The following is a 24,893-nucleotide window of genomic DNA, read 5'->3' as shown; positions in this document are numbered from 1 at the left end:
CCTTTTGGTGTGATTCTCGTTTTGGTGTCCCTGCTCTTGATGTTCTGTCCCGTCCTGAGGCCTTTTCCTCCAAGTCCCTCCCCCCGTTTTACTCTGCTCTTCTGTCTGCTTGGCGTTTGGTTGGTGGTTCCTTTTCCCGTCGGCGTTCCTCCCTTGTCATTGCGTCTTTGTCCCCTCATCATGTTGCTGCTGTTTCCTCTATCTCTGCAAATTCTGTTTATTTGTTTTTGCTGTCTGAGGATCGTCCGACTCCCCATTGTGTTGACAAGTTTTTCCCTTTGTATGGCTCTCTCTACTGGCCTTCGACCTGGTCCCAATTGTTCTTCTTCAATCTTGACCGCCCAGTGATCGATCTCAACTGGAAGGTCGCCCATGGCGTGTTGTACACTGCCGATCGCCTTGTCGGTTTTGGGTACTCGGTCGACCCTTCTTGCTTTTGCCGTCTTGCCTCTGAATGTCCTTCTCACTTGTTTTTCTCCTGCCCTCTTGCTCATAGTGTTCTTTCATGGTTACAGTCTCTATTGTTTGGTTTTTCGTCTTCATCCCCCTCTTTGGTTTGCCGTCACGTGCTGTTTGGTTTTGACCCGGCTGAGATCCGTCGAGTTCCTCGTGTTTTCGTGTACATCCTAGGTGTCTGTAAGTATTTTATCTGGCTCGCTCGGAATGACTTTCGTTTCCGTAATGTGCCGCCTGGTGCTCTCGATGTCATCGCAAAGGTCCGCTCTCGTGTCAAGTTCAATCTACCTCTCCTTTTTAAGCGTTTCAAGTCCCCCCGTCGTCTACGTTATTTTCATCGTCAGTGGGGTGCGTCTGGCATTATCGGCTCTGTTTGCAATGGTCGTTTTTCTCTCTCTCAGTTCTAGTCCCATTGTCGCCCCAAGCTGTTGCTGTCTCGCGGCGTACCTACTCCTGTAGGATGAGTCTTTCTGACTGGCGTCCTTGTCAGGTCTGCCATTCGCCGCTGCACAGTTCGGTTGTTTTTGTTTTGTCCTGTAGTCCTTCGTCCTGTTGGTTTGCTTGTTTGTTTGTTTGATGTGGAAATGCCATTCTCGAGTGTAAGTCGGACGAGGCGTCTCGTGAATGCTTTTCTTCGTTAGTTTGTTTTTGTTTTTTGTTTGTAGGGGCGGGGTTCGATTCCCCGGTGACGTTTGACGTGCTGGTGCACCCCCGTTTGAGGCGAACCATTGTTGTTGATGGATGAGTCTGAATGTCTGGCGGCCATTGCACTCACCCTACCGGGGGGCCAGCCATTCGCCTTAAACATAAAAAAAAAACTTACCTGACGCGGGAGGCACTGTGATCAGGGAGGCAGTCCTCTCAAGGTGAGGCTCTTTCATTGCACTTCGATTGGGTTGACCCTTGCGATTACCCCAAATGTGGGTAACTCGAGCGTATAATTTCTGGTAGTGGGGACCTGCGTTCGCGCTAGTCCCCGCACCAAACCCCGGTGGCAAAGTTGGCTAATGGGAAGGTTTGTTGGTAACGTTTCAGGCAGGGCAGGGAAGGAGATGCGGTGGCGGTGTAAGGACTAAGGAAGGTGAGTTGTATTTGTGAAGTCCACTGCTGAAATTGTAGGTGAATGTTCCGTACTTGGTGCACTGAAAAACTGTGATTTCATTTCTCTCATTCTTGGCCGTACAGAGAGGGAGACGACGTGTTTATTTCAGCCGCATCGATTTCCATCGATAGACGAGTGAGACAAGAAAATGCCAGCGGGTCGAGCTCTTATCCTCGTGCATCGTTTCGAAAACGTAAGTGGATGTGTGTTTGTACTGCTCCATCGCGATAGATTTCTTTTGCGTTGTGTTATGTTGCGTTCTGGAGAGCCCGTTTTGCATTGAGTAACTGAGGACCCGCCAGATCAGTTGGCGTTACATTTCTGTGGCCAACACTTTGTGGTTTCTCTATGTTATCAGTTAATTGGATTGTTATCATAAAAAGTAAATCTTTCATGGTCAGGATAGTGTCTTATCGGCCCTTTGAATACGTACTGTCCGTGTTGAGCAGGGAACAGTAAGACTTTGAAGTGCGCTACGTCACGTAAGTCACGTTTTCGCAAGATCAATGTTGTAGTGTTGTAGCCTTCGTTGTATACATATCATCCGGGCTAGGTTAACTTCCATCTAATGCATAACAGTGCATGCATTTTTTACTTGTCGTATCCTGTTCTTTGCTCACACGAAAAGATACGTTTCATGTCATAAACGTTGGATTGATAAGATCTCGCGCGCACGCGCTCCCTTGGGAATACAAGTTCCACTTTCTCGTGTGAACTATTTTGTTTTTGTCGTATGTCTCATCTTTGACATATCGTTGGCATGTTGTGTTCAAAAAACCTGGTTTGGAATGTTCTTTCATTGAAAGAAACTGAGATTTTTTGAGATAATCAAGTGTACAGAAGGAAAAAGGGAAGCCTACAACACGGGGTATTCCCAGGCGGTCTCCCATCCAAGTACTAACCCCGCCCGACAGGGCTTAACTTCGGTGATCGGACGAGAACCGGTGTTTTCCCTGTGGTATGGTCGTAGACAAGTAATTTGCCGTGAAAATTAACTTTGTTATAAGGGAAAATGAAAACGAGGTCAGAGCAAGCACAATGTGCATTTGTCCTCTTGCCGTCAACGCAAGTGCCATGCAATGCTGGTGCTGCTGCCCACTGTACAAGAGCGATCGTTGTGTGCGCCTCGCTTTCAGGTTGGCTTTGGGCATTCCTTCCTTGGCACGGATTGTAATCGGACCACCATATCTCGTGGCCATGAGACTGGGAGCACCTTGTCCGCCGTGAGCATTTACGGGCATCGGCTTCTCGGCCTTTTGGCTAAGATCAAGTGTAGTAATCTGTTCTTATCAGCTTAATATCTGATACGCTGCTCATCGAGCAGCTCATATATTAAACTGATTTTTGGAACTGGGCCGTGGAAAAGAGGCTTGCCTCGTCCCGGCCACGGGTTGCCTCGGTATAGCACTACCTCCGAGCGTGGCCCACTTCCCTCTGGGGAAGAAATAATCAAGTGAAAGCAGAAAAAGTGACCAAGCAACCAACCTTCACATTCTCTTCTCTTTTCTAGGTAGCATAGCAGCGAGTGGACAGCACGACACGACAGGACGAGGAGCACGTGACCTCCATTACCACATGGTATGCGCAGACAAGTTGCGTTTTGCGGTCCCGGAGAGGCTGAAAAGGCATACTTACCTGACGCGGGAGGCACTGTGATCAGGGAGGCAGTCCTCTCAAGGTGAGGCTCTTTCATTGCACTTCGATTGGGTTGACCCTTGCGATTACCCCAAATGTGGGTAACTCGAGCGTATAATTTCTGGTAGTGGGGACCTGCGTTCGCGCTAGTCCCCGCACCAAACCCCGGTGGCAAAGTTGGCTAATGGGAAGGTTTGTTGGTAACGTTTCAGGCAGGGCAGGGAAGGAGATGCGGTGGCGGTGTAAGGACTAAGGAAGGTGAGTTGTATTTGTGAAGTCCACTGCTGAAATTGTAGGTGAATGTTCCGTACTTGGTGCACTGAAAAACTGTGATTTCATTTCTCTCATTCTTGGCCGTACAGAGAGGGAGACGACGTGTTTATTTCAGCCGCATCGATTTCCATCGATAGACGAGTGAGACAAGAAAATGCCAGCGGGTCGAGCTCTTATCCTCGTGCATCGTTTCGAAAACGTAAGTGGATGTGTGTTTGTACTGCTCCATCGCGATAGATTTCTTTTGCGTTGTGTTATGTTGCGTTCTGGAGAGCCCGTTTTGCATTGAGTAACTGAGGACCCGCCAGATCAGTTGGCGTTACATTTCTGTGGCCAACACTTTGTGGTTTCTCTATGTTATCAGTTAATTGGATTGTTATCATAAAAAGTAAATCTTTCATGGTCAGGATAGTGTCTTATCGGCCCTTTGAATACGTACTGTCCGTGTTGAGCAGGGAACAGTAAGACTTTGAAGTGCGCTACGTCACGTAAGTCACGTTTTCGCAAGATCAATGTTGTAGTGTTGTAGCCTTCGTTGTATACATATCATCCGGGCTAGGTTAACTTCCATCTAATGCATAACAGTGCATGCATTTTTTACTTGTCGTATCCTGTTCTTTGCTCACACGAAAAGATACGTTTCATGTCATAAACGTTGGATTGATAAGGTCTCGCGCGCACGCGCTCCCTTGGGAATACAAGTTCCACTTTCTCGTGTGAATTAATTTGTTTTTGTCGTATGTCTCATCTTTGACATATCGTTGGCATGTTGTGTTCAAAAAACCTGGTTTGGAATGTTCTTTCATTGAAAGAAACTGAGATTTTTTGAGATAATCAAGTGTACAGAAGGAAAAGGGAAGCCTACAACACGGGGTATTCCCAGGCGGTCTCCCATCCAAGTACTAACCCCGCCCGACAGGGCTTAACTTCGGTGATCGGACGAGAACCGGTGTTTTCCCTGTGGTATGGTCGTAGACAAGTAATTTGCCGTGAAAATTAACTTTGTTATAAGGGAAAATGAAAACGAGGTCAGAGCAAGCACAATGTGCATTTGTCCTCTTGCCGTCAACGCAAGTGCCATGCAATGCTGGTGCTGCTGCCCACTGTACAAGAGCGATCGTTGTGTGCGCCTCGCTTTCAGGTTGGCTTTGGGCATTCCTTCCTTGGCACGGATTGTAATCGGACCACCATATCTCGTGGCCATGAGACTGGGAGCACCTTGTCCGCCGTGAGCATTTACGGGCATCGAAAAAATTACAAAATGTTAAAAAACACACAAGTGGTGGCACTTTATGTAAAGTGGCTGAGAATACAGGTGTGCGTCGTAAGGGTACTGTTGCTAGTGGTGGTACCGACAGTCTTGTTTCTTCGGGTGTTCCTCCATCCTCCCAATCTGTTGAACCTTTGGAGGTGGAAATGGTTGAGGTATCCACTCCTCGTAAACGCGGTTGTGATTCCGTTGAGACCTCCTCTGATAGCTCTTCTGTTACTCCTTCCGGAAGGCTCTTACAAAGGTGGCTAAGAAGAGCGGAGCTGCGCCCTCTTCTACTAAATCGAAGACTCGTGCTTCAGCTGATACTGTCAAGTCTGCGAAGCCGAAAGGTTGCCTGATGTGTCGGTTTCCCTCCCCCAACGCAAAGCACGTACATAGTTACTCTTTTACTGTACTCCATTATGGCTCTGTCAGTTGTCTCAATTAACGTCAACGGTCTGCGAGACCAGTCTAAGCGAGCTGGGTTGTACAGTGGCTTCATTCCTTGCCTGTTGTTCCTGATGTAGTGTGCCTCCAAGAGGCCCACTGCATCTCCCTCAGTGAGTGTCAGTCCTGGTTCCAGTCATCTGGTCTTTCCGTTGTGGTGTCTCCCGGCTCTAATAAGTCTTGTGGTTGTATTGTTTTGTTTCGTCCAGTGTTGTCCCTTGTTAAATCTTCCTCTGATAGTTGTGGTCGGTTTTTGTTATGTAGTGAGTTTTCTTTGCGTGGCGCTGTGTTCAGGGTTGCTTGCATTTATGCTCCCAATCGTAACCCTGATCGTGATGCCTTCCTGGACGGGGTCTCTTCCCGATTAGACCCTTCAGTTCCCACCCTCCTCCGGCGATTTTAATACCGTCTTTGATCGCGCTGCTGACCGTGTGGGCTCCGTGGGTCGGTGATACCTCGCGTGAGAGTGTTGTTGCCCTTGGTCGTCTTTTTGACGATGTCTGTTGTATTGATATTTGGAGATACCTCCATCCGTCTTCCTCCGCCTTTACCTGGACTAAGGCGGATGGCTCTATCTCCTCCCGTATAGATCTAATTGGGTGCCCTTATGTCTGGGTTGCGTCTGTCTCTGTTTGTGAAATTCTTCGTGTCCGTTTTCAGACCATTGTGCTGTGTCCTGCTCTCTCTTACTGTTCCTGACGTTATTCCTCCTGGTCCGGGGCTTTGGAAGCTTAATACCTCAGTCCTGGAGGAGGAGGAGTACTGTCGCCTTATTTCTGACTTTTGGGCCGATTGGAAGGACTGTAAGCTCTGTTTTTTCCTCTCTTTCCAAGTGGTGGGATTCCGGTAAAGCAAAGATCAAGGGCATTACGGTATCTTACTGTGTGCGCCGGTCGCAGAAAGAATCTTGGTCACGCGATTTGTTGGCTAGGTTGGCGGCACACCTCAAGGCACGGCTTGATGCTGGTTGCCTGTCTGTTTTAGGTGTTTATCGATCCACCCTTGAACAGCTTTCCGCCTATGACATCAGGGCTGCTCAAGGTGCCCAAGTACGGTCACGTGTCCGATGGGTTGAGGAGGGCGAAGTCTCGTCGGCGTACTTTTTCGTTTAGAGAAGAAACGGTCTGCTGACCGGTGGGTTTCTGCGCTTCGGAACCCTGATGGGTCCATTGTTTCAACACCTTCTGATCTGTGTTCTTCGTTCGCCACTTTCTACTCCTCCTCTCTTTTTACTGCCTGTCCTACGGATTCCGCCGCTCAAGATATTCTTTCAGTAATGTGTCCTCGGTCCTTTCATCTGCCCAAGCTGATCTTTGTGGAGGCTTTCTTTCTGACTCTTGAGGAGTGTCATCGTGCCCTTGTTGGCATGGCTCGTCGTAAAGCCCCGGGGTCCGATGGCCTCCCCATGGAGTTTTACTGAAATTCTGGGACGTCCTTGGGTCTGATTTAGTGGAGGTCTTGAATTCGTGTTATCTGTCTGGTTCTATGTCTTTGTCTCAACGGCGGGTCTCATATCCTTAATCTTTAAGAAGGGAGATCGTTGGACGCTCGTAACTGGCGCCCCATCTCCCTTCTCAACGTCGACTATAAGCTTGCTTCTCGTGTTATTGCTGGGCGCCTTCTCAAGTTATCCATCTGGTTGTTAGTGAGGATCAGACCTGCGGTGTTCCTGGCAGGTTTATTGGCGAGAATGTTGCTCTTTTGCGTGATGTGGTTGCCTTTGCCACGGAATCTGACATCCCGGTTGCCGTTCTCTCCTAGACCAGGAAAAGGCCTTTGATAGAGTGGATTGGTCATTTATGTGTGCTACTTTGTCGAGGATGGGTTTTGGCCATCTTTTGTCCGTTGGGTTGTTCTGTTCTATTCTGCTGTCCAAAGCTCTGTAGTTGTTAATGGTTATCTGTCTCGGTTTTTCCTTTGTCTCGTGGCGTGCGTCAGGGCTGTCCTTTGTCTCCATTATTGTATGTTCTAGTTTCTGAAGTGCTTGCTGTTAACATTCGTGCCAATCCACGTATCATTGGTCTTTCTGTCCCCGGGGCCCCGCGGGCCCTGTCTCCGATCTCGCAGTACGCCGATGACACCTCTCTCATTGTCACGTCTGATATTGCCATTGCTGCTATTTTTGAAGTTTATGCTCTTTTTTGAAAGGGGTTCTGGTGCTAAGCTTAATCAGTCCAAATCCAAGGGATTGTGGCTCGGTTCGTGGTCTGGCAGGACTGACCCCCCTGTCACCCTGGACTGGACCTCGGCCAAGATCAAAGGCTGGGCGTCGTCTTTATTGGGCCTGGGAATTTGGAGAAGTGAACTGGCGTCCTAGGATTGATGCCGTGGAGAATGTGCTGGCTTCTTGGAGGCAACGCTCCCTGTCCTACGGCGGGGAGAGCTCTCGTCATCAACGCCTTGGCCCTTTCTAGGGTTTGGTACATTGCCTCCCTAATTCATGTCCCCCCTTGGGTTTTTCTTCCGAGCTTTGTAAATTGGTTTTTTGGGTTTTTTTGGAAGGGCAAACGCGATCTGGTTTCTCGTGCTGTTGTTGTTCAGCCTACATCTGCTGGTGGTTTTTTCTGTCATTGATCTTCGTCTTAAGGTTTCTGCGCGCTTCTTGTCCAGTGGGTTCGGCGTTTCACTGTTTCTCCGCCGAGTAGTTGGGTCCATTTCTTTTCCTTTTGGTGTGATTCTCGTTTTGGTGTCCCTGCTCTTGATGTTCTGTCCCGTCCTGAGGCCTTTTCCTCCAAGTCCCTCCCCCCGTTTTTACTCTGCTCTTCTGTCTGCTTGGCGTTTGGTTGGTGGTTCTTTTCCCGTCGGCGTTCCTCCTCCCTTGTCATTGCGTCTTTGTCCCCTCATCATGTTGCTGCTGTTTCCTCTATCTCTGCAAATTCTGTTTATTTGTTTTTGCTGTCTGAGGATCGTCCGATTCCCCATTGTGTTGACAAGTTTTTCCCTTTGTATGGCTCTCTCTACTGGCCTTCGACCTGGTCCCAATTGTTCTTCTTCAATCTTGACCGCCAGTGATCGATCTCAACTGGAAGGTCGCCCATGGCGTGTTGTACACTGCCGATCGCCTTGTCGGTTTGGGTACTTACTCGGTCGACCCTTCTTGCTTTTGCCGTCTTGCCTCTGAATGTCCTTCTCACTTGTTTTTCTCCTGCCCTCTTGCTCATAGTGTTCTTTCATGGTTACAGTCTCTATTGTTTGGTTTTTCGTCTTCGTCCCCTTCTTTGGTTTGCCGTCACGTGCTGTTTGGTTTTGACCCGGCTGAGATCCGTCGAGTTCCTCGTGTTTTCGTGTACATCCTAGGTGTCTGTAAGTATTTTATCTGGCTCGCTCGGAATGACTTTCGTTTCCGTAATGTGCCGCCGCCGTGCTCTCGATGTCATCGCAAAGGTCCGCTCTCGTGTCAAGTTCAATCTACCTCTCCTTTTTTAAGCGTTTCAAGTCCCCCCGTCGTCGTCTACGTTATTTTCATCGTCAGTGGGGGGTGCGTCTGGCATTATCGGCTCTGTTTGCAATGGTCGTTTTTCTCTGTCCCAGTTCTAGTCCCATTGTCGCCCCAAGCTGTTGCTGTCTCGCGGCGTACCTACTCCTGTAGGATGAGTCTTTCTGACTGGCGTCCTTGTCAGGTCTGCCATTCGCCGCTGCACAGTTCGGTTGTTTTTGTTTTGTCCTGTAGTCCTTCGTCCTGTTGGTTGCTTGTTTGTTTGTTTGATGTGGAAAATGCCATTCTCGAGTGTAAGTCGGACGAGGCGTCTCGTGAATGCTTTTTCTTCGTTAGTTTGTGTTTTTGTTTTTTGTTTGTAGGGGCGGGGTTCGATTCCCCGGTGACGTTTGACGTGCTGGTGCACCCCCGTTTGAGGCGAACCATTGTTGTTGATGGATGAGTCTGAATGTCTGGCAGCCATTGCACTCACCCTACCGGGGGGCTGCCATTCGCCTTAAACATAAAAAAAACTTACCTGACGCGGGAGGCACTGTGATCAGGGAGGCAGTCCTCTCAGGTGAGGCTCTTTCATTGCACTTCGATTGGGTTGACCCTTGCGATTACCCCAAATGTGGGTAACTCGAGCGTATAATTTCTGGTAGTGGGGACCTGCGTTCGCGCTAGTCCCCGCACCAAAACCCCGGTGGCAAAGTTGGCTAATGGGAAGGTTTGTTGGTAACGTTTCAGGGCAGGGCAGGGAAGGAGATGCGGTGGCGGTGTAAGGACTAAGGAAGGTGAGTTGTATTTGTGAAGTCCACTGCTGAAATTGTAGGTGAATGTTCCGTACTTGGTGCACTGAAAAACTGTGATTTCATTTCTCTCATTCTTGGCCGTACAGAGAGGGAGACGACGTGTTTATTTCAGCCGCATCGATTTCCATCGATAGACGAGTGAGACAAGAAAATGCCAGCGGGTCGAGCTCTTATCCTCGTGCATCGTTTCGAAAACGTAAGTGGATGTGTGTTTGTACTGCTCCATCGCGATAGATTTCTTTTGCGTTGTGTTATGTTGCGTTCTGGAGAGCCCGTTTTGCATTGAGTAACTGAGGACCCGCCAGATCAGTTGGCGTTACATTTCTGTGGCCAACACTTTGTGGTTTCTCTATGTTATCAGTTAATTGGATTGTTTCATCATAAAAAGTAAATCTTTCATGGTCAGGATAGTGTCTTATCGGCCCTTTGAATACGTACTGTCCCGTGTTGAGCAGGGAACAGTAAGACTTTGAAGTGCGCTACGTCACGTAAGTCACGTTTTCGCAAGATCAATGTTGTAGTGTTGTAGCCTTCGTTGTATACATATCATCCGGGCTAGGTTAACTTCCATCTAATGCATAACAGTGCATGCATTTTTTACTTGTCGTATCCTGTTCTTTGCTCACACGAAAAGATACGTTTTCATGTCATAAACGTTGGATTGATAAGATCTCGCGCGCACGCGCTCCCTTGGGAATACAAGTTCCACTTTCTCGTGTGAACTATTTTGTTTTTGTCGTATGTCTCATCTTTGACATATCGTTGGCATGTTGTGTTCAAAAAACCTGGTTTGGAATGTTCTTTCATTGAAAGAAACTGAGATTTTTTGAGATAATCAAGTGTACAGAAGGAAAAAGGGAAGCCTACAACACGGGGTATTCCCAGGCGGTCTCCCATCCAAGTACTAACCCCGCCCGACAGGGCTTAACTTCGGTGATCGGACGAGAACCGGTGTTTTCCCTGTGGTATGGTCGTAGACAAGTAATTTGCCGTGAAAATTAACTTTGTTATAAGGGAAAATGAAAACGAGGTCAGAGCAAGCACAATGTGCATTTGTCCCTTGCCGTCAACGCAAGTGCCATGCAATGCTGGTGCTGCTGCCCACTGTACAAGAGCGATCGTTGTGTGCGCCTCGCTTTCAGGTTGGCTTTGGGCATTCCTTCCTTGGCACGGATTGTAATCGGACCACCATATCTCGTGGCCATGAGACTGGGAGCACCTTGTCCGCCGTGAGCATTTACGGGCATCGCTTCTCGGCCTTTTGGCTAAGATCAAGTGTAGTATCTGTTCTTATCAGCTTAATATCTGATACGCTGCTCATCGAGCAGCTCATATATTAAACTGATTTTTGGAACTGGGCCGTGGAAAAGAGGCTTGCCTCGTCCCGGCCACGGGTTGCCTCGGTATAGCACTACCTCCGAGCGTGGCCCACTTCCCTCTGGGGAAGAAATAATCAAGTGAAAGCAGAAAAAGTGACCAAGCAACCAACCTTCACATTCTCTTCTCTTTTCTAGGTAGCATAGCAGCGAGTGGACAGCACGACACGACAGGACGAGAGCACGTGACCTCCATTACCACATGGTATGCGCAGACAAGTTGCGTTTTGCGGTCCCGGAGAGGCTGAAAAGGCATACTTACCTGACGCGGGAGGCACTGTGATCAGGGAGGCAGTCCTCTCAAGGTGAGGCTCTTTTCATTGCACTTCGATTGGGTTGACCCTTGCGATTACCCCAAATGTGGGTAACTCGAGCGTATAATTTCTGGTAGTGGGGACCTGCGTTCGCGCTAGTCCCCGCACCAAACCCCGGTGGCAAAGTTGGCTAATGGGAAGGTTTGTTTGGTAACGTTTCAGGCAGGGCAGGGAAGGGATGCGGTGGCGGTGTAAGGACTAAGGAAGGTGAGTTGTATTTGTGAAAAGTCCACTGCTGAAATTGTAGGTGAATGTTCCGTACTTGGTGCACTGAAAAACTGTGATTTCATTTCTCTCATTCTTGGCCGTACAGAGAGGGAGACGACGTGTTTATTTCAGCCGCATCGATTTCCATCGATAGACGAGTGAGACAAGAAAATGCCAGCGGGTCGAGCTCTTATCCTCGTGCATCGTTTCGAAAACGTAAGTGGATGTGTGTTTGTACTGCTCCATCGCGATAGATTTTCTTTTGCGTTGTGTTATGTTGCGTTCTGGAGAGCCCGTTTTGCATTGAGTAACTGAGGACCCCGCCAGATCAGTTGGCGTTACATTTCTGTGGCCAACACTTTGTGGTTTCTCTATGTTATCAGTTAATTGGATTGTTATCATAAAAAGTAAATCTTTCATGGTCAGGATAGTGTCTTATCGGCCCTTTGAATACGTACTGTCCGTGTTGAGCAGGGAACAGTAAGACTTTGAAGTGCGCTACGTCACGTAAGTCACGTTTTCGCAAGATCAATGTTGTAGTGTTGTAGCCTTCGTTGTATACATATCATCCGGGCTAGGTTAACTTCCATCTAATGCATAACAGTGCATGCATTTTTTACTTGTCGTATCCTGTTCTTTGCTCACACGAAAAGATACGTTTCATGTCATAAACCGTTGGATTGATAAGATCTCGCGCGCACGCGCTCCCTTGGGAATACAAGTTCCACTTTCTCGTGTGAACTATTTTGTTTTTGTCGTATGTCTCATCTCTTGACATATCGTTGGCATGTTGTGTTCAAAAAACCTGGTTTGGAATGTTCTTTCATTGAAAGAAACTGAGATTTTTTGAGATAATCAAGTGTACAGAAGGAAAAAGGGAAGCCTACAACACGGGGTATTCCCAGGCGGTCTCCCATCCAAGTACTAACCCCGCCCGACAGGGCTTAACTTCGGTGATCGGACGAGAAACCGTGTTTTTCCCTGTGGTATGGTCGTAGACAAGTAATTTGCCGTGAAAATTAACTTTGTTATAAGGGAAATGAAAACGAGGTCAGAGCAAGCACAATGTGCATTTGTCCTCTTGCCGTCAACGCAAGTGCCATGCAATGCTGGTGCTGCTGCCCACTGTACAAGAGCGATCGTTGTGTGCGCCTCGCTTTCAGGTTGGCTTTTTGGGCATTCCTTCCTTGGCACGGATTGTAATCGGACCACCATATCTCGTGGCCATGAGACTGGGAGCACCTTGTCCGCCGTGAGCATTTACGGGCATCGCTTCTCGGCCTTTTGGCTAAGATCAAGTGTAGTATCTGTTCTTATCAGCTTAATATCTGATACGGCTGCTCATCGAGCAGCTCATATATTAAACTGATTTTTGGAACTGGGCCGTGGAAAAGAGGCTTGCCTCGTCCCGGCCACGGGTTGCCTCGGTATAGCACTACCTCCGAGCGTGGCCCACTTCCCTCTGGGGAAGAAATAATCAAGTGAAAGCAGAAAAAGTGACCAAGCAACCAACCTTCACATTCTCTTCTCTTTTCTAGGTAGCATAGCAGCGAGTGGACAGCACGACACGACAGGACGAGGAGCACGTGACCTCCATTACCACATGGTATGCGCAGACAAGTTGCGTTTTGCGGTCCCGGAGAGGCTGAAAAGGCATACTTACCTGAACGCTGTGCTTGGCCGGAGGCCCTACCATTTTGGTTGCGTGGTTCTTCGGTTCTTTCTGCGTGGTTGGTGTTTCCTTTTGGCGTCCGCCTTTTGGATTTTTGGTTCGTCTTCACAGGCAGCCATTTGGTCACCCATCCTGTTTCTTGGCCATCTACGAGCTCGCTGGTTTTTGGCCCTTTGGATTTGTGGTGAGTGGGGCTTTTGCCCTTTCCCGGCTCTAGCCGGTCCCCTTTCTTACTTTTTTTTTCTTAATAGCCATGTCTCGCCTTTTTAGGCGCACTGTTGTTCTCGATGTGTCAGGTTTTTCTGAAGAGCGTGATCTCAACTATATTGCTGAGAAAATTTGTTCAACCTTTAGTGTCGGTGATGTTGTATCAATTCAATTTATGCCTGGCAAATCTGTCCGTGTATCTTTTAAGGATGAGTCCATTAAGACTACGGTCCTAAGTAATGACTCTTTATCTGTAGATGGCGTCCCTTGTCCTGTACGGGGTGGGGGTCCCAGACCTGAAAACGTCCTCATTTTCCGTTGTCCATTTGAGGTCGAACACTCTGTTCTAAAAGAAGTCATGTCTCAGTATGGGACTGTCCATGGGATCCAGCATAGGTCCTGGTTGCATCTTGATGGTGTCATGGATGGCTCCCGTGTCGTTCGTATGACTCGTGCTCGCGGCATCTCGCGTACTATTCTTGTTAAGGACCATCAATGTAAAGTATGGTATAAAGGGATGCCGATTTCTTGCGATATTTGTTCGGGCTCTCACAAAGCCCAGGATTGCCCCTACAAGGGCGTCTGCATGCGGTGCCGCCAACCTGGCCATGTCCAGCGCGACTGCACCAATGCACCAAACGCGTGGGGTACCAGTGGTAGTGGGGTGGATGCTGCGGCTAACCCCGATCCTGCAGAAGCTCAGGTGGAGGCTCCGGCTTCCCCCCTCCTGTTTTTCTCTCCTTCTGCTTTGCCTCCCACTGGTTCATCTGACTCTGAGACCGCTCCACCCTCCATGGAGGGTGCTGTTGTGTCTGCTGGTGAGGACACCCCTGGCTCAGGCGGTTTTGCCTGCGCCACGGGCCCTGGTCCTCTCCCCTCCTGGGGATCTGCTCCCGATCTCAGCGCCAGCGAGTTGCCTCCATGTTCTGCTGATGACAAGTTGGTGCGTGCATCTGGTCTCGGGAGTGATCACATGTTTAGCCCCCTGAGTGACGTTGATATCAGCAGTGAGCTGGAATCCAACGAGGACTCTGAAAGTAACGTTAAGGTGCCGCAAAGTAACGGCAGCATTAGTAGTGTTAATCCTAGTGACAGTAGTGTTAAGGAACCGCCTAGTGGCGGCAATTTAAATAATGGTGAAAAAACTGGCGAAGATGCCATTAAACGTAATGATATTAGTGTGAGCTCACAAAATGGTGATAATTTAAACAATGTTAAAAGAAATACTGTTAAGCCACTGGATAATGGCAACCTAGTTAACGCAGCTGATAAAGGAGCTGCCAAAAGTACTGAGAATTCTGTTAAAAAATTACAAAATGTTAAAAAACCACCAAGTGGTGGCACTTTATGTAAAGTGGCTGAGAATACAGGTGTGCGTCGTAAGGGTACTGTTGCTAGTGGTGGTACCGACAGTCTTGTTTCTTCGGGTGTTCCTCCATCCTCCCAATCTGTTGAACCTTTGGAGGTGGAAATGGTTGAGGTATCCACTCCTCGTAAACGCGGTTGTGATTCCGTTGAGACCTCCTCTGATAGCTCTTCTGTTACTCCTTCCCGGAAGGCTCTTACAAAGGTGGCTAAGAAGAGCGGAGCTGCGCCCTCTTCTACTAAATCGAAGACTCGTGCTTCAGCTGATACTGTCAAGTCTGCGAAGCACGAAGGTTTGCCTGATGTGTCGGTTTCCCTCCCCCAACGCAAAGCACGTACATAGTTACTCTTTTACTGTACTCCATTATGGCTCTGTCAGTTGTCTCAATTAACGTCAACGGTCTGCGAGACCAGTCTAAGCGAGCTGGGTTTGTACAGTGGCTTCATTCCTTGCCTGTTGTTCCTGATGTAGTGTGCCTCCAAGAGGCCCACTGCATCTCCCTCAGTGAGTGTCAGTCCTGGTTCCAGTCATCTGGTCTTTCCGTTGTGGTGTCTCCCGGCTCTAATAAGTCTTGTGGTTGTATTGTTTTGTTTCGTCCAGTGTTGTCCCTTGTTAAATCTTCCTCTGATAGTTGTGGTCGGTTTTTGTTATGTGAGTTTTCTTTGCGTGGCGCTGTGTTCAGGGTTGCTTGCATTTATGCTCCCAATCGTAACCCTGATCGTGATGCCTTCCTGGACGGGGTCTCTTCCCGATTAGACCCTTCAGTTCCCACCCTCCTCGCCGGCGATTTTAATACCGTCTTTGATCGCGCTGCTGACCGTGTGGGCTCCGTGGTCGGTGATACCTCGCGTGAGAGTGTTGTTGCCCTTGGTCGTCTTTTTGACGATGTCTGTTGTATTGATATTTGGAGATACCTCCATCCGTCTTCCTCCGCCTTTACCTGGACTAAGGCGGATGGCTCTATCTCCTCCCGTATAGATCTAATTGGGTGCCCTTATGTCTGGGTTGCGTCTGTCTCTGTTTGTGAAATTCTTCCGTGTCCGTTTTCAGACCATTGTGCTGTGTCCTGCTCTCTTACTGTTCCTGACGTTATTCCTCCTGGTCCGGGGCTTTGGAAGCTTAATACCTCAGTCCTGGAGGAGGAGGAGTACTGTCGCCTTATTTCTGACTTTTGGGCCGATTGGAAGGACTGTAAGCTCTGTTTTTCCTCTCTTTCCAAGTGGTGGGATTCCGGTAAAGCAAAGATCAAGGGCATTACGGTATCTTACTGTGTGCGCCGGTCGCAGAAAGAATCTTGGTCACGCGATTTGTTGGCTAGGTTGGCGGCACACCTCAAGGCACGGCTTGATGCTGGTTGCCTGTCTGTTTTAGGTGTTTATCGATCCACCCTTGAACAGCTTTCCGCCTATGACATCAGGGCTGCTCAAGGTGCCCAAGTACGGTCACGTGTCCGATGGGTTGAGGAGGGCGAAGTCTCATCGGCGTACTTTTTTCGTTTAGAGAAGAAACGGTCTGCTGACCGGTGGGTTTCTGCGCTTCGGAACCCTGATGGGTCCATTGTTTCAACACCTTCTGATCTGTGTTCTTCGTTCGCCACTTTCTACTCCTCTCTTTTTACTGCCTGTCCTACGGATTCCGCCGCTCAAGATATTCTTCTCAGTAATGTGTCCTCGGTCCTTTCATCTGCCCAAGCTGATCTTTGTGAGGGCTTTCTGACTCTTGAGGAGTGTCATCGTGCCCTTGTTGGCATGGCTCGTCGTAAAGCCCCGGGGTCCGATGGCCTCCCCATGGAGTTTTACTTGAAATTCTGGGACGTCCTTGGGTCTGATTTAGTGGAGGTCTTGAATTCGTGTTATCTGTCTGGTTCTATGTCTTTGTCTCAACGGCGGGGTCTCATATCCTTAATCTTTAAGAAGGGAGATCGGTTGGACGCTCGTAACTGGCGCCCCATCTCCCTTCTTAACGTCGACTATAAGCTTGCTTCTCGTGTTATTGCTGGGCGCCTTCTCAAAGTTATCCATCTGGTTGTTAGTGAGGATCAGACCTGCGGTGTTCCTGGAAGGTTTATTGGCGAGAATGTTGCTCTTTTGCGTGATGTGGTTGCCTTTGCCACGGAATCTGACATCCCGGTTGCCGTTCTCTCCTTAGACCAGGAAAAGGCCTTTGATAGAGTGGATTGGTCATTTATGTGTGCTACTTTGTCGAGGATGGGTTTTGGCCCATCTTTTGTCCGTTGGGTTGTTCTGTTCTATTCTGCTGTCCAAAGCTCTGTAGTTGTTAATGGTTATCTGTCTCGGTTTTTTCCTTTGTCTCGTGGCGTGCGTCAGGGCTGTCCTTTGTCTCCATTATTGTATGTTCTAGTTTCTGAAGTGCTTGCTGTTAACATTCGTGCCAATCCACGTATCATTGGTCTTTCTGTCCCGGGGCCCCGCGGGCCCTGTCTCCGATCTCGCAGTACGCCGATGACACCTCTCTCATTGTCACGTCTGATATTGCCATTGCTGCTATTTTTGAAGTTTATGCTCTTTTTGAAAGGGGTTCTGGTGCTAAGCTTAATCAGTCCAAATCCAAGGGATTGTGGCTCGGTTCGTGGTCTGGCAGGACTGACCCCCCTGTCACCCTGGACTGGACCTCGGCCAAGATCAAAGTGCTGGGCGTCTTTATTGGGCCTGGGAATTTGGAGGAAGTGAACTGGCGTCCTAGGATTGATGCCGTGGAGAATGTGCTGGCTTCTTGGAGGCAACGCTCCCTGTCCTACGGCGGGAGAGCTCTCGTCATCAACGCCTTGGCCCTTTCTAGGGTTTGGTACATTGCCTCCCTAATTCATGTCCCCCCTTGGGTTTCTTCCGAGCTTTGTAAATTGGTTTTTGGGTTTTTTTGGAAGGGCAAACGCGATCTGGTTTCTCGTGCTGTTGTTGTTCAGCCTACATCTGCTGGTGGTTTTTCTGTCATTGATCTTCGTCTTAAGGTTTCTGCGCTTCTTGTCCAGTGGGTTCGGCGTTTCACTGTTTCTCCGAGTAGTTGGGTCCATTTCTTTTCCTTTTGGTGTGATTCTCGTTTTGGTGTCCCTGCTCTTGATGTTCTGTCCCGTCCTGAGGCCTTTTCCTCCAAGTCCCTCCCCCCGTTTTACTCTGCTCTTCTGTCTGCTTGGCGTTTGGTTGGTGGTTCCTTTTCCCGTCGGCGTTCCTCCCTTGTCATTGCGTCTTTGTCCCCTCATCATGTTGCTGCTGTTTCCTCTATCTCTGCAAATTCTGTTTATTTGTTTTTGCTGTCTGAGGATCGTCCGACTCCCCATTGTGTTGACAAGTTTTTCCCTTTGTATGGCTCTCTCTACTGGCCTTCGACCTGGTCCCAATTGTTCTTCTTCAATCTTGACCGCCCAGTGATCGATCTCAACTGGAAGGTCGCCCATGGCGTGTTGTACACTGCCGATCGCCTTGTCGGTTTTGGGTACTCGGTCGACCCTTCTTGCTTTTGCCGTCTTGCCTCTGAATGTCCTTCTCACTTGTTTTTCTCCTGCCCTCTTGCTCATAGTGTTCTTTCATGGTTACAGTCTCTATTGTTTGGTTTTTCGTCTTCGTCCCCCTCTTTGGTTTGCCGTCACGTGCTGTTTGGTTTTGACCCGGCTGAGATCCGTCGAGTTCCTCGTGTTTTCGTGTACATCCTAGGTGTCTGTAAGTATTTTATCTGGCTCGCTCGGAATGACTTTCGTTTCCGTAATGTGCCGCCTGGTGCTCTCGATGTCATCGCAAAGGTCCGCTCTCGTGTCAAGTTCAATCTACCTCTCCTTTTTAAGCGTTTCAAGTCCCCCCGTCGTCTACGTTATTTTCATCGTCAGTGGGGTGCGTCTGGCATTATCGGCTCTGTTTGCAATGGTCGTTTTTCTCTCTCTCAGTTCTAGTCCCATTGTCGTCCCAAGCTGTTGCTGTCTCGCGGCGTACCTACTCCTGTAGGATGAGTCTTTCTGACTGGCGTCCTTGTCAGGTCTGCCATTCGCCGCTGCACAGTTCGGTTGTTTTTGTTTTGTCCTGTAGTCCTTCGTCCTGTTGGTTTGCTTGTTTGTTTGTTTGATGTGGAAATGCCATTCTCGAGTGTAAGTCGGACGAGGCGTCTCGTGAATGCTTTTCTTCGTTAGTTTGTTTTTGTTTTTTGTTTGTAGGGGCGGGGTTCGATTCCCCGGTGACGTTTGACGTGCTGGTGCACCCCCGTTTGAGGCGAACCATTGTTGTTGATGGATGAGTCTGAATGTCTGGCGGCCATTGCACTCACCCTACCGGGGGGCCAGCCATTCGCCTTAAACATAAAAAAAACTTACCTGACGCGGGAGGCACTGTGATCAGGGAGGCAGTCCTCTCAAGGTGAGGCTCTTTCATTGCACTTCGATTGGGTTGACCCTTGCGATTACCCCAAATGTGGGTAACTCGAGCGTATAATTTCTGGTAGTGGGGACCTGCGTTCGCGCTAGTCCCCGCACCAAACCCCGGTGGCAAAGTTGGCTAATGGGAAGGTTTGTTGGTAACGTTTCAGGCAGGGCAGGGAAGGAGATGCGGTGGCGGTGTAAGGACTAAGGAAGGTGAGTTGTATTTGTGAAGTCCACTGCTGAAATTGTAGGTGAATGTTCCGTACTTGGTGCACTGAAAAACTGTGATTTCATTTCTCTCATTCTTGGCCGTACAGAGAGGGAGACGACGTGTTTATTTCAGCCGCATCGATTTCCATCGATAGACGAGTGAGACAAGAAAATGCCAGCGGGTCGAGCTCTTATCCTCGTGCATCGTTTCGAAAACGTAAGTGGATGTGTGTTTGTACTGCTCCATCGCGATAGATTTATTTTGCGTTGTGTTATGTTGCGTTCTGGAGAGCCCGTTTTGCATTGAGTAACTGAGGACCCGCCAGATCAGTTGGCGTTACATTTCTGTGGCCAACACTTTGTGGTTTCTCTATGTTATCAGTTAATTGGATTGTTATCATAAAAAGTAAATCTTTCATGGTCAGGATAGTGTCTTATCGGCCCTTTGAATACGTACTGTCCGTGTTGAGCAGGGAACAGTAAGACTTTGAAGTGCGCTACGTCACGTAAGTCACGTTTTCGCAAGATCAATGTTGTAGTGTTGTAGCCTTCGTTGTATACATATCATCCGGGCTAGGTTAACTTCCATCTAATGCATAACAGTGCATGCATTTTTTACTTGTCGTATCCTGTTCTTTGCTCACACGAAAAGATACGTTTCATGTCATAAACGTTGGATTGATAAGGTCTCGCGCGCACGCGCTCCCTTGGGAATACAAGTTCCACTTTCTCGTGTGAACTATTTTGTTTTTGTCGTATGTCTCATCTTTGACATATCGTTGGCATGTTGTGTTCAAAAAACCTGGTTTGGAATGTTCTTTCATTGAAAGAAACTGAGATTTTTTGAGATAATCAAGTGTACAGAAGGAAAAAGGGAAGCCTACAACACGGGGTATTCCCAGGCGGTCTCCCATCCAAGTACTAACCCCGCCCGACAGGGCTTAACTTCGGTGATCGGACGAGAACCGGTGTTTTCCCTGTGGTATGGTCGTAGACAAGTAATTTGCCGTGAAAATTAACTTTGTTATAAGGGAAAATGAAAACGAGGTCAGAGCAAGCACAATGTGCATTTGTCCTCTTGCCGTCAACGCAAGTGCCATGCAATGCTGGTGCTGCTGCCCACTGTACAAGAGCGATCGTTGTGTGCGCCTCGCTTTCAGGTTGGCTTTGGGCATTCCTTCCTTGGCACGGATTGTAATCGGACCACCATATCTCGTGGCCATGAGACTGGGAGCACCTTGTCCGCCGTGAGCATTTACGGGCATCGGACCACCACTATCTCGTGGGCCATTATAACTGGGAGCACCTTGTTCCCGCCGTGAGCATTTACGGGCATCGCTTCTCGGCGCTTTTGGCTAAGTATCAAGTGTAGTATCTGTTCTTATCAGCTTAATATCTGATACGCTGCTCATCGAGCAGCTCATATATGCTGCTCATCGAGCAGCTCATATATTAAACTGATTTTTGGAACTGGGCCGTGGAAAAGAGGCTTGCCTCGTCCCGGCCACGGGTTGCCTCGGTATAGCACTACCTCCGAGCGTGGCCCACTTCCCTCTGGGGAAGAAATAATCAAGTGAAAGCAGAAAAAGTGACCAAGCAACCAACCTTCACATTCTCTTCTCTTTTCTAGGTAGCATAGCAGCGAGTGGACAGCACGACACGACAGGACGAGGAGCACGTGACCTCCATTACCACATGGTATGCGCAGACAAGTTGCGTTTTGCGGTCCCGGAGAGGCTGAAAAGGCATACTTACCTGAACGCGGGTTTGGCCGTAAAAAGTCAAACCCTGCAGAGTGAGCTCTTTTTCTTGCTGGGAGACCTCAATTTTTGGAGTGTGGCCTGGACCTTTTCTTTTCATTTTTGGAGTGTGGTTTCTTTATTCATATTTTGGAGTGTGGTAAGGTTTTTGTTGTAGTTTTTCTTTGTCTCTTTGGTTTTCTTTTATTTTTTCGGTGACCCTCCCGGGGACTAATGCTCCGCGTTCTGCGGTAACCCGGGGTAAGCCGAGTCTTTCTGTTTTTCATTTTTCTCGCTTCCAGGGCTCTTTGAGCCCTCGTTTTTTGGCACTTCATTTAGTCCGTCACTGAAGTGTCCTTTTTGGTTTTTCGTGTGGTTTTCTACTTTTTTGGTGTGTTCTTTGGTTTCTGTGTGGCTCCTTAAGAAAATTTCTTGAGGTTTTTTGTTTGTTTTCTACTTATTAAGGGTGTTCTGAGTGATATTTAATTGCTATAATATTTTCGGTTGTTATTTGCTTATTGTGTAATTGGATTTTTGTTGCATATTATACCTTACTTTCTAGTGAGGTTATATTTTGTGGATTGTGTGGGAAATAATTAATTAATTGGAACTTATACATAAATAGTTACTTCTGCAAGTGACTGTACATATATTAGTTGTGAATTTGCTATCCATATTAGTTTATCTGCATTATTAAAAGTTGGAGTGGGATACTTTTGATATTTAGTGTGATACATAAGGTTAAACATCTTTATTATTATTAGTCCTTTAGCAGCTGCTTAAGGTTTACTCTTATTTCACTGTACTAGTAATTGGATTTTAAATTATTTTGTCATAATGATTCCGCGCAATACGCGCACTCTAATCATAAAGTCCGGCTTCCCCGCTGGGACTTCCCATGCCGGGGTTGCCGGCATCATCGCGGACTCCCTGGCTGATCTGGTTGATTCTATCCAGGTCTGTCCAGGGGGGATCATTCGTATTTCCTTTATTGACCCTGCCCGTAAGAAGACCTATGAGGAGGCCGGGTCCATAGTTTTTGGAGATGTCAGTTGTGCGGTTATTTCTTCTGCCCCCGTCTCAATGGTCATGGTATACTTGTTCCCTTTTGAGGGAAATAATGATAAGGTTAGGGAGGCCCTAAATTTTTCGGCGATGTCAAGGAGGTCAAGCACCAGCAGTGGGCGAATGTCCCTGGTGTCTTTACGGGAACGCGTTTGGTGCGCATGGTGCGCAAGCACGAGATCCCACGTAACATCAAGATTGACGGGATCAACTGTCGTGTGTGGTACAAGGGCAGCCCCTTGTATGCGATTTGTGCAGCAATAACCATAAGGCGGCTGATTGCCCTTTAAAGGGAAAGTGTCGTAGGTGCCATCAGGCCGGGCATTTTGTTCGAAACTGTCCGAAGCCTGTGTGGTACGTGCCGGGTAGACCGGAGACGGACATGGACAGTGAAGATGGCGATAATGTTGATGGCAATGATAATGATGTTGTTAATAATGAAAATGATAATGATAATGATGTTGCGTCTGTTCCTTCCTCCCTGGTGGCTCCGGCCTCGGGGGTGGAGGTTGTTTCTGGCTCTGCTGTGGGTCCGCAGTCTATGTGTGTAGATGAACGTGACAATGAGCTCAATGAATTGGTGAGCCAGCCGTTGCCGGACAGTGGGTCGGGGGGGGCTGAGGAGAGGGTTCTGGATCCCTCTCCCAGCGGTAGTGTTTTGGGGGCTTCCACCGGTCAGGCCGGGGAGTCTCAGGAGGAGGGGCAGGAGTCCTCCCCTACCTTTTCTCCCCTTTCGGGGTCTGTGTTACTGTCATCGGGTGTGCCTGAGGTTGGGGTTGATTCGGGGGATGATGCTCTGGCCTCGGTTGTGGATTCTGGACCTTTGCGGTCGAAAATACCGGTCAAAGTTGGGCGCGGTGGTTTGGGGGGGTTGAATCCCCCACTTGTATCAAGGGAAGAGACTGCATCTATGGTGCAAAAACTGAAGGCATCTCTCCCATCATCAAAGGACGATCTCGTTGCTTCGGCTTTTGTTGTTCCTCTTCCTCCTCGGGTCAGTTCTCGTAGTTCTGGCTCGGGGATGGCCCTCCGTCCGTCCTCTCGTTCCCGGTCTCGTTCCGGTGACGAGAGGACCCCTCCTAGTCCTCTTAGCCCGGATCCTCATAGGTCTCGTCGTCGTCCTTCTTCGCCTAGCCCTGCTAGGCGCCGTTAATTTGCCATTGTCTCGCCACCTTTTTGTTTTTTGCCATGGGTTTGTCACTACTTTATTACTTTATTATGGCTCTTACTGTTATTTCTGTTAACGTTAATGGGTTGAGAGATGGTGACAAGCGTCTTGGGTTTCTCCAGTGGTTGTCCCATCTCTCTCCTTCGGTAGTTTGTCTACAGGAGACCCACGCCGTCTCTAATGATGATCTTCTTTCTTGGTTTTCTCGGTTTGGTTACTTGTGTGCTGGTTCTTTTGGTACCAATCATTCTCGTGGTGTGGTTGTTTTGTATCGTTCGGTTTTAGAGTGTAAGTCTGTGGTTTGTGAGTTTGATGGTCGTTTTGTTTTGGTTGAGTTTTCTCTTCGTGGTTCTGTTTTTCGGGTTGCTTCTATTTATGCTCCCAATCGTAATCCTGACCGTGATGCTTTTTTGGTTCGTTGTGTTGGCTCTATTGATCCTGCTGTTCCCACTCTTTTGTGCGGCGATTTCAACACGGTCCTGGATCGTGTTCGGGATCGCCGTGGGTCTTGTCCTTTTGATGTCTCTCGTGAAAGTTTTGCTTTGTTGTCGGCTATGTTTTTGGATTGTTGTGTGGTGGATATTTGGCGTGAAAGGCACCCAAATGATTCTGCTTTCACCTGGTTCCGGCCCGATGGGGCCCTTGCTTCGCGCATTGACCTCATCGGTTGTCCGTATGCTTGGGTGCCTTATGTGTCTTCTGTAGACATTCTGCCGTGTCCCTTTTCTGATCATTGCGCTATTTCTTTCTCATGGGCTCTCCCCAGCTCCGTTCCTCCGGGTTCGGGGTTGTGGAAGCTCAATCTTTCTGTTCTGGATGAGGCCGAGTATATCGACCTCATCTCAACTTTCTGGTCTTATTGGCAGTCTCGTCAGTCTTCTTTTTCTTCCCTCACTAGGTGGTGGGACAGTGGCAAATCCCATATTAAACGTATTAGTATTAATTATTGTAAAGGTCGTGGTAAAAGTAAAGTAGTGGAACGTAATATTTTGTCTAGTCTTGCTGCCCATTTAAAAGTTCATATTGATTCTGGTCGTCTTTCTTTTCTTCCTGCGTATCTTTCTACTCTGTCTCGTCTCCGTGCTTTGGATGTTGAAGTTGCTCGTGGTGCTCAAGTTCGTGCCCGGTCGAGGTGGGTGGAGGAGGGTGAGTCCTCCTCTGCTTACTTCTTCCGGCTCGAAAAGAAAAACGGCACTGACCGTAATATCTCGGCGCTGAGAGCTAGTGATGGTACTTTGGTTACGGACAAGGATGGGTTGTGTGATGTTTTTCGTTCTTTCTATTCGGATCTTTTCTCTGCTGCTCCTTGTGACTCCAATGCTCGTGCTGAGCTTCTTTCTAACATTTCTTCAGTTCTTCCGTATAATGATAGTGAGGTGTGCGAAGGTCTTCTCAGCCAGGAGGAGTGTTTTGCAGCTCTTCAGGGCATGGCCCGTGGTAAAGCTCCTGGTTGTGATGGCCTTCCCATGGAATTCTATTTAAAATTTTGGCATGTTTTGGGTTTGGATTTGGTTTGTGTTTTGAATTCTGCTTTTGGTTTGGGCTGTTTGTCTCACTCTCAGCGCCGAGGTATCATTACTTTATCGTTTAAGAAAGGGGATCGTCTTGACCCTAAAAACTGGCGTCCAATCTCCCTGTTGAATGTCGATTATAAAATTGCTTCTCGTTCTATTGCTGCTCGTCTTCTTAAAGTTATTCATTTGGTTGTTGATAAAGATCAGTCTTGTGGTGTTCCTGGCCGTTTTATTGGTGAAAATGTTGCTTTTCTTCGTGATGTTGTTGATTTTTGCTCTTCTTCTGGTGTTCCTGCTGCT

General features: G+C 48.3%; 13 non-coding genes and 1 pseudogene across 13 annotated transcripts; 9 read left to right on the top strand and 5 right to left on the bottom strand.

Moving 5' to 3' along the window:
* The first annotated feature begins 1,271 nt into the window (after nucleotides 1-1,271).
* Nucleotides 1,272-1,435, top strand: LOC138035674 (U1 spliceosomal RNA). Its single transcript, XR_011129674.1, has one exon. It is a non-coding gene; the product is annotated as a U1 spliceosomal RNA (small nuclear RNA).
* A 976-nt stretch (nucleotides 1,436-2,411) lies between these two features.
* LOC138035620 (5S ribosomal RNA) lies at nucleotides 2,412-2,530 on the bottom strand. Its single transcript, XR_011129626.1, has one exon. It is a non-coding gene; the product is annotated as a 5S ribosomal RNA (ribosomal RNA).
* A 268-nt stretch (nucleotides 2,531-2,798) lies between these two features.
* LOC138035628 (U2 spliceosomal RNA) lies at nucleotides 2,799-2,991 on the top strand. The gene has a single exon (XR_011129634.1). It is a non-coding gene; the product is annotated as a U2 spliceosomal RNA (small nuclear RNA).
* A 194-nt stretch (nucleotides 2,992-3,185) lies between these two features.
* Nucleotides 3,186-3,349, top strand: LOC138035663 (U1 spliceosomal RNA). The gene has a single exon (XR_011129664.1). It is a non-coding gene; the product is annotated as a U1 spliceosomal RNA (small nuclear RNA).
* A 975-nt stretch (nucleotides 3,350-4,324) lies between these two features.
* Nucleotides 4,325-4,443, bottom strand: LOC138035681 (5S ribosomal RNA). The gene has a single exon (XR_011129681.1). It is a non-coding gene; the product is annotated as a 5S ribosomal RNA (ribosomal RNA).
* A 4,667-nt stretch (nucleotides 4,444-9,110) lies between these two features.
* On the top strand, nucleotides 9,111-9,273 carry LOC138035676 (U1 spliceosomal RNA). Its single transcript, XR_011129676.1, has one exon. It is a non-coding gene; the product is annotated as a U1 spliceosomal RNA (small nuclear RNA).
* Nucleotides 9,274-10,255: 982 nt separating this feature from the next.
* On the bottom strand, nucleotides 10,256-10,374 carry LOC138035670 (5S ribosomal RNA). Its single transcript, XR_011129670.1, has one exon. It is a non-coding gene; the product is annotated as a 5S ribosomal RNA (ribosomal RNA).
* A 266-nt stretch (nucleotides 10,375-10,640) lies between these two features.
* LOC138035616 (U2 spliceosomal RNA) lies at nucleotides 10,641-10,832 on the top strand. Its single transcript, XR_011129622.1, has one exon. It is a non-coding gene; the product is annotated as a U2 spliceosomal RNA (small nuclear RNA).
* Nucleotides 10,833-11,025: 193 nt separating this feature from the next.
* On the top strand, nucleotides 11,026-11,190 carry LOC138035678 (U1 spliceosomal RNA). Its single transcript, XR_011129678.1, has one exon. It is a non-coding gene; the product is annotated as a U1 spliceosomal RNA (small nuclear RNA).
* A 982-nt stretch (nucleotides 11,191-12,172) lies between these two features.
* Nucleotides 12,173-12,292, bottom strand: LOC138035655 (5S ribosomal RNA). The gene has a single exon (XR_011129657.1). It is a non-coding gene; the product is annotated as a 5S ribosomal RNA (ribosomal RNA).
* Nucleotides 12,293-12,560: 268 nt separating this feature from the next.
* On the top strand, nucleotides 12,561-12,753 carry LOC138035618 (U2 spliceosomal RNA). Its single transcript, XR_011129624.1, has one exon. It is a non-coding gene; the product is annotated as a U2 spliceosomal RNA (small nuclear RNA).
* Nucleotides 12,754-18,844: 6,091 nt separating this feature from the next.
* Nucleotides 18,845-19,008, top strand: LOC138035673 (U1 spliceosomal RNA). Its single transcript, XR_011129673.1, has one exon. It is a non-coding gene; the product is annotated as a U1 spliceosomal RNA (small nuclear RNA).
* Nucleotides 19,009-19,984: 976 nt separating this feature from the next.
* LOC138035659 (5S ribosomal RNA) lies at nucleotides 19,985-20,103 on the bottom strand. The gene has a single exon (XR_011129660.1). It is a non-coding gene; the product is annotated as a 5S ribosomal RNA (ribosomal RNA).
* A 338-nt stretch (nucleotides 20,104-20,441) lies between these two features.
* On the top strand, nucleotides 20,442-20,660 carry LOC138035634 (U2 spliceosomal RNA; annotated as a pseudogene).
* The last annotated feature ends 4,233 nt before the right edge of the window (nucleotides 20,661-24,893 follow it).

Source organism: Montipora capricornis, unplaced genomic scaffold, assembly GCF_036669925.1.
Source record: "Montipora capricornis isolate CH-2021 unplaced genomic scaffold, ASM3666992v2 scaffold_430, whole genome shotgun sequence".
Classification (NCBI taxonomy): domain Eukaryota; kingdom Metazoa; phylum Cnidaria; class Anthozoa; order Scleractinia; family Acroporidae; genus Montipora; species Montipora capricornis.
This window is presented reverse-complemented; position numbering and strand designations above follow the sequence as displayed.